Source organism: Thunnus albacares, chromosome 22 (assembly GCF_914725855.1).
Source record: "Thunnus albacares chromosome 22, fThuAlb1.1, whole genome shotgun sequence".
Lineage (NCBI taxonomy): Eukaryota > Metazoa > Chordata > Actinopteri > Scombriformes > Scombridae > Thunnus > Thunnus albacares.
In genome coordinates, this window is record NC_058127.1 from 13445350 (window position 1) to 13451785 (window position 6436).

Genomic DNA, 6436 nt, shown 5'->3' on the forward strand with positions numbered 1-6436 from the left:
GCCTTGAAGTATTAAGTATGGCCATTTAGAGTCTGTGTGGGATCTACTTACTTGCAGATAATGCACAGTGTGCAATTCTCGTATTCCAGTTTGTTCAACTGCGTATCAAAAGCTTCCTTAATCTTGGGTGTGTCACATCAAAGGGACTTAGGGTCTCTTGTTAACTCTTAATGTCAAAAGAAGCACCGACACTCACTGAACTCGACCGTCGTTTTTTCCGAACGTCATTAGCCACCCCGATCCGGTTTTGCCGTGTGAAGTCACATCAAAGCCTGGGCAATCACATGCTCATTCACACTAATGAAGAGCTCCTTCAAACACAAGTGCTCATTATTAACGACACCTGATTTTAAAAGCGAGATGTATTATGTAAATTACACCCCCCATCCAACCCCCCCCATTTCCAGTCCTATGCTAGACGATTGTGTAAATTGTGGAAAAAGCTATATTTATCTATTTATTTAAGATCTGTTGAAGGAGAGAGGGGAATATATTGAATATTTTGTATATTCAATTGTTCTAGCTCATTTTAGGATGACAAAATAGGTAAGTAATACATAACTTCTCATTGATCTGTTATATGACAGTAATCAGGGCTTCTTAACCTGTTTCCTCATGGTAATATATTAATCATTTCCCTCAGCCACTCTGCTGTGAAAATTAATGTAGCCCAGTATGTTTTCCCTTTAGGCTGCACTTTGATTAATGAGCCTGGTTCATAGTATGCTCCTCTGCTTCAACAAGAAAAAAATGCATCCCAATAAAAGTTGCAAAAGTTCACAAACTACCCACGTCTGTCAATTCTGCACAAGTCGATTGCGGTGCGGATACCGCCGTCAAACAGACTTTGTTTGTGAAATACAGGAGACGGAGAGAGACGGCATTCAAACAGTTGAGATAATCTTTTTGAGGTGATAATGATTCAAACTCAGTAGGCAACAGGAACTGAGACACAACTCAGGTTTTACAAGTCAACACACTGGAGGCCCCCAGGAAAACAAAGTTCAGACGCAGGGTGGGAGATAAATCCTAGCTGTAGACAAAGCCTATATTTCTGTGTCCCTGCAGTTTTGCTCTAATCTGTCTCTCTCAGCCCTGTAAGCTATTAAAGGCCAGACAAAGGCAGTCCAGAGCTAAGCACCCTGTGGGGAGATCTTATTTACAGTGTAACTGCCACTTTGACTGCCTGCCACCTCTGTCTTGCTCCTGTGCTTCCTCGTCTTTCCCTTCGTCTACTTTTTTTTTCTCTCTCTTTCTCCTCTCATTCTTTTCCACTTCCATCTGCTGCGGATGGCTTTTAATCTCAAGCAGCTGAAATTCCATCTTTCAGCTTGGCTTGCCAGTTTGAAAGGCTCAGCGTTCAACTTCTTGTTTCTGACTTGGCGTTTAATGGAACTATTGTTCAGTTTGAGGCATATCCCATTAGGTAAGGCTGAGAGTGGAGAGAATATAAGTAATAGGAGTCCGCTCTCACCATTTCTTTCAGACTCACCACCATTAAGAAGGTATTTTCACCCAGCTATACATCTTCACAGCACATAGCAACATGCTGAGATTTGGTGCGACCTGATTGAAATCACTCAATCAGGTGGTCCACATTCATTAAAGTTCTCTTGCATTTATCAGCTACATCCTGATAAAGTTTTACTTTACACTGACTGGACGTGGAACAGGCTGCAAGTATTCACTTAAGAAATATTTCCAAAGTCCTATGCTTCAAGATATAGTACATATGTGGAGGAAAAATGGTTCCAACCAAGGCCAGAAGCAAAGAAAATCAATATTGTGACACTCAGCTTTTCGCCAAACTGTCAGCAAGAAAATATACCTCAGGAAGAATTCATCATTTGCATAGTGTGGTACCTTAAAACGGCCTGACACAAGTAATAAAAATGTATTAGCTTGCATGGACATGGGGGGCTATGTTGTGCTGAGTGTGTTGCCTTGCAGTGCTGAATAAGCTAAGGCTACAAAACTTCCTCCTGGGTTCATGACATGAGCCTACCAGGAATTGATCTTATAATTGTGAGACTGACATCTCGTGCGAGGTGTTATTGAAAACACATCCTCCCACCCAGGCAGGCTTTGTCAGCTTGAAAATGTTTTGTTGTGCTGTTGTGGGCCTAAGGCTACAAACTCTCTATCGGTAAACATTCCCATTCAATTATTACTGAAAAAACAAGCTTGTCATTGCGAGATGGTGTCACAGTAGCAGTACTGACAGGTAGGAATGTTTAAGCAATTTTGGGGTAAAGTGTTTAATGTATTTAGCATCAACCTGAGCAGTTCCCACAGGCAATGTATTAGCACCGATAATAATCACCACTTAAGCCTAGTCCTCCAACATGCTCATTATCAGTGGATGTAAATAAGTCAATTAGCATTCAGACTATTGACTTGCAGCTATGGCCCAGCTGAAAAAAAGATTCATTATTTTTCATTTTTATTGTTATTCCAATAATAACAACTAATAAACAGGTTTCTCACAGCAGTTTTAGTTATTCATGGGGCCACTGAACTGATTCAGAAGAATGCGTGCTTTAACTTTTCTTGCCTCAATTGTGTCGAATTATTAAAAATGTTAGACAAGGTCATCAAATTTATAGAAATCATTTCCTTTACAATTCCGCAATGACATGTCAATAATTGACAACAAGTGCACATTATTACTTAGAATTAAAAGTTAAACCATCAAGTTTTGTTGACACTTAAAATTAGATTATTAGAAATTAAAATTATACGACTAAGTTATAAATGACTAATGATAAAATACTTGTTGAATACTAATTAAAATAATTATAATATAAAATAATTTATTCATAATCATGATTTCCACTGAATCATATGCGGTAATGACTATACCCACTTCTGACAAGCAAGAGCCACAGGCAACATTATATTATAGCAAAAACACCTAGGGACAGCTGCAAGCTGTTTACTGATAGGCTTTTGGTGAAGAGACATGTCAACAAATCAAACAAAGGCTCAGATGAAGAACCTCAGAAAACAGCTGTGACAAACAGCATCTCTCCAGGCTCAGCCAAAGATTCAGCACACAGCTACAGGTTAAACACAACTAAATGGCCTGGCCTGAAGACATAATGACAACATAGAGCCGAAACATAAATCACGGTTGAGCTGCTTTTTAAAAATTTACCTCCTCACTAGTTTACTTTCCGTCAAAGCCAGAGACATCCACGGTGGGCAAGGTCAGTCATTGTTCAAACATCAATTGCTCAAAGACTGGCAGCTAAGTGCTCCTCCTCACCCTTATTCTCGTATTTATGACAAAGAGTCCACAAAGGGGTCTGAGATGATGAGGGCAAGACATGTAGGACGGACCACATACTGGGTGATGTGCGAAGAGGTCAATTGCTTAGATCGAAGCACTTGCTCTTTTGAAAGCCAGGTTTTACTCAAATAAAACCTTTGATGATAAAAAAACATTTTTTACCACCAATATAACTTCAGTGATGCCAAGCTCTGATGATAACAGGATGGTGACCAGCACAAAACACACTTGACGGTGAACAAAATACACCAAACAAATATGTGAGTATGTACAACATGCATTTTATCCTTCCATCCTGCTTTGTCATAATAATTTAAAGGCAAAATATAAGCAGCCCTATATTCATTTCCAAAAATATCACAGACTACATTCCATGGAGTGAATAAAGTAGGACAATGCCACAGTCTCAAACCACTTTGAAATGAAACAAGCAGTATAGGTTGGAAGTGTGAATAATAACTTGCAAACTGACTAAAATTACAACAGAAAGTATTCCATATCATAACTGGCCTTTTTTCCAATTACAGAACCTCCCAATAAATTTGTTGAACAAAGTCACAATCTTTTACTCCCAGTGATGCAAAGGCAGCCAGGACAACACAAATATCATATGTAAAAGGCAGCATTTCCTATGCTTACTGTAAAGACTACAGACTGAAGAGAGTTTGTTCATATGCTTCCATCTTGGTTAATAAGTACTCATTGCAGCTGTGAGACAGTGACCTGCATAATCACAAATGGTTCAGCTGCCATCTAAATGCAGCTGCGCCGACACACATAGGTCCCGTCATTGCACGGCGGCAAAAACAAGGCCCGGTCATGGCACGATGGCCAAGAAACAACACAGCAACATCAAGAAAATAAAAATGACACTTACTGGTTGTAGATCTACCTGGGGGGAAAAAAAGCCATTGCACCATATATATCCAGACAGCTGGCTAGCTAGCCACACACATTGGAGCAGTCTGGCAGGGTAGCATCTCATATACAGATGTACCTGCACATGAATAAAGATGTGTACAGACTGAATGTGAAGCTAATTTTAGAGGTGGAATAACTGTGTACAAAGTTATTGGAAAGACACAAGCAGATATTAAAAGTGGGTAGCCCTCGGCGGTGCAAATTGAGGCATAGATGTGTGAATACCAGCTGAAAATGATTTAAATAGGCAATACCAGAAAAAAATGAGGTCAGTCTGAGTCTGAGCTGTCACATACACAGTCAGTTTGTCTTGTTAGCTAGTTAATGTTTCATCTGTTTAGTCGATGGCTGCTGGTAGTGAATTAGCACAGACTGTAAAAACACTCCAATATTCTAATTTATGTTAATAAAGGAAGGCAGAAATTTGCTTCATGCTCAGTTTGAACACACCTTAAGAGGTAAAAACAAGCATGACTAAGTCCTGGCACGGCGGCCGAGAAACAACACAAACTGAAGAAAAATAAGAATGACACTTACCTTTCGTTGGTCTACCTGAAAAACAACAAGCCAGCATGCAAGGCATATAGATACAGACAGAAAGAGGAACTGTGAAAAGATAGATACAGTACAGCAGATATATGCATGAACCCACTGCAGCAGTTTGGCACAGCAGCCAATTCAATTCAGCACACACCAACATATTTTTTTTTAGAGTTCACAACAAACTTAAGTCTAGTCACGTCACGGTGGCCAAGAAACAATACAAACTTAAACAAACGTGACGCCTGTTTGGTTTTTTTTCGGTCAACCTGAAAAATGCCAAGACCAAATCTTGATCTAAAACAGATACATTTGTAAACAGGTAGATAGAGCACATAGCAGTTTGGCTAAGCAGTCATTTAAATACAGCTGCACCAACACAAGTTTAAGTATATCACAAAAATAAGCAAAGGCACGGCGGCCGAGATAATTAAAGCCCAGTGATGGCATGGCATGGCAGCCAACATGATACAAACAAAAGGCAAACAAAAAGCCAGGGTGTGTAGACTCACTTTAAAGACCCAAGCAGACTGGTGAGTAGAGGCCCAGTCATGGCGGCCAAGATTATTAAGGCCTAGTAATGGCAGGCAGCCAAGAAAACACAACCAACACAACATAAGACAAACTTAACAAAAAAATAATGACTTACTGTTTGTTGCTCTAGTTGTAAAGAAGTCCATGCACCAGCCTCTCTACATGAAGATGTCTCTTGCCTTGTTGAGGGTCATTTTCTGTTTCACCAGAGACTTGACGGCCAGAGCTGAAATGTACTTCTTGATGGTTCCAACTGTGTATTTGTTTCAGTTTTAAAGTCAAAAAGATCTCCAGTGATCACAATGTAAGTCTTTGTTTCTCATGTTGTTGCTGGTTGAAAGCAGTAAACAAGGTCAACAGAGACAGTCTGTCTGTAACAGTGGTGTAAAACTTTGCAAAATTCTCCATTTCCTTGAAAATTTATCACAGAAAACTTTCAGGAGGATGGCTAGTTCAGCGATTTAGTGTGTCCTTCACTACTATTTTTGTGCAAATAAGAGGGAACAGGATTGTGACAACTGTTTGGCATGTGAGAAAGACTTGGGGACTTTAAATTCCTGGTTACTCCTTGAAATAATCTTCTTCTTCTTTCACTTCTTCTTCTTCTTCTTCTTCATTGGCAGTTGGCAACCAGCTTATAGGTTCATTACTGCCACCTACTGGACTGTAAAGTTGGTCAGTTGATGGACAGAAAAAGAAAAGGAAAAAAGAAACTGCTAACTTTTATTCCTTATGCCCATCTCTTTTAGGTATTTAATTAAAATACACTAAGCCTAAAGGTTGGATTATGAACTTCAGCCAACAAAGCCAATACAAACTTTTCAGCAATGCCCCGTCCATCTGCTGCTCCTATAGAATAAAAGCCTCCTGCACCTAATTATCCCATTGCTTTACATGTCACATCCCAACAACCTGAATGAAAAGGAAATACGTCACATTAAGGAAGCAATTTGGGCACTTGTAGAAAAACCTTAAAGCTTGCTTTCAAAATGAATAGAGAGAAAAGCCCTACTAAAAAAAAAAAAAAGCAATTTCAGGCAGCAAAACTGATAGATCTTTATTTTGGTGGATATATAGAAACGGTGTATAAAAACACAGACTACATGAATATGTACCAACATCATTTCTTCAGCAGTGCTCATTTGTCTT

At 39.4% G+C, this 6436-nt stretch overlaps 1 long non-coding RNA gene across 1 annotated transcript in view; it reads right to left on the reverse strand.

The window, feature by feature from the left end:
• The window catches only part of LOC122974405, a 149434-nt gene extending 143532 nt beyond the window's left edge, over positions 1-5902 (reverse strand). The window contains exon 1 of the long non-coding RNA XR_006400384.1: positions 5403-5902. This is a non-coding gene — a long non-coding RNA (uncharacterized LOC122974405). The remainder of the gene's footprint in view (positions 1-5402) is intronic.
• Between the last annotated feature and the right edge of the window lie 534 nt (positions 5903-6436).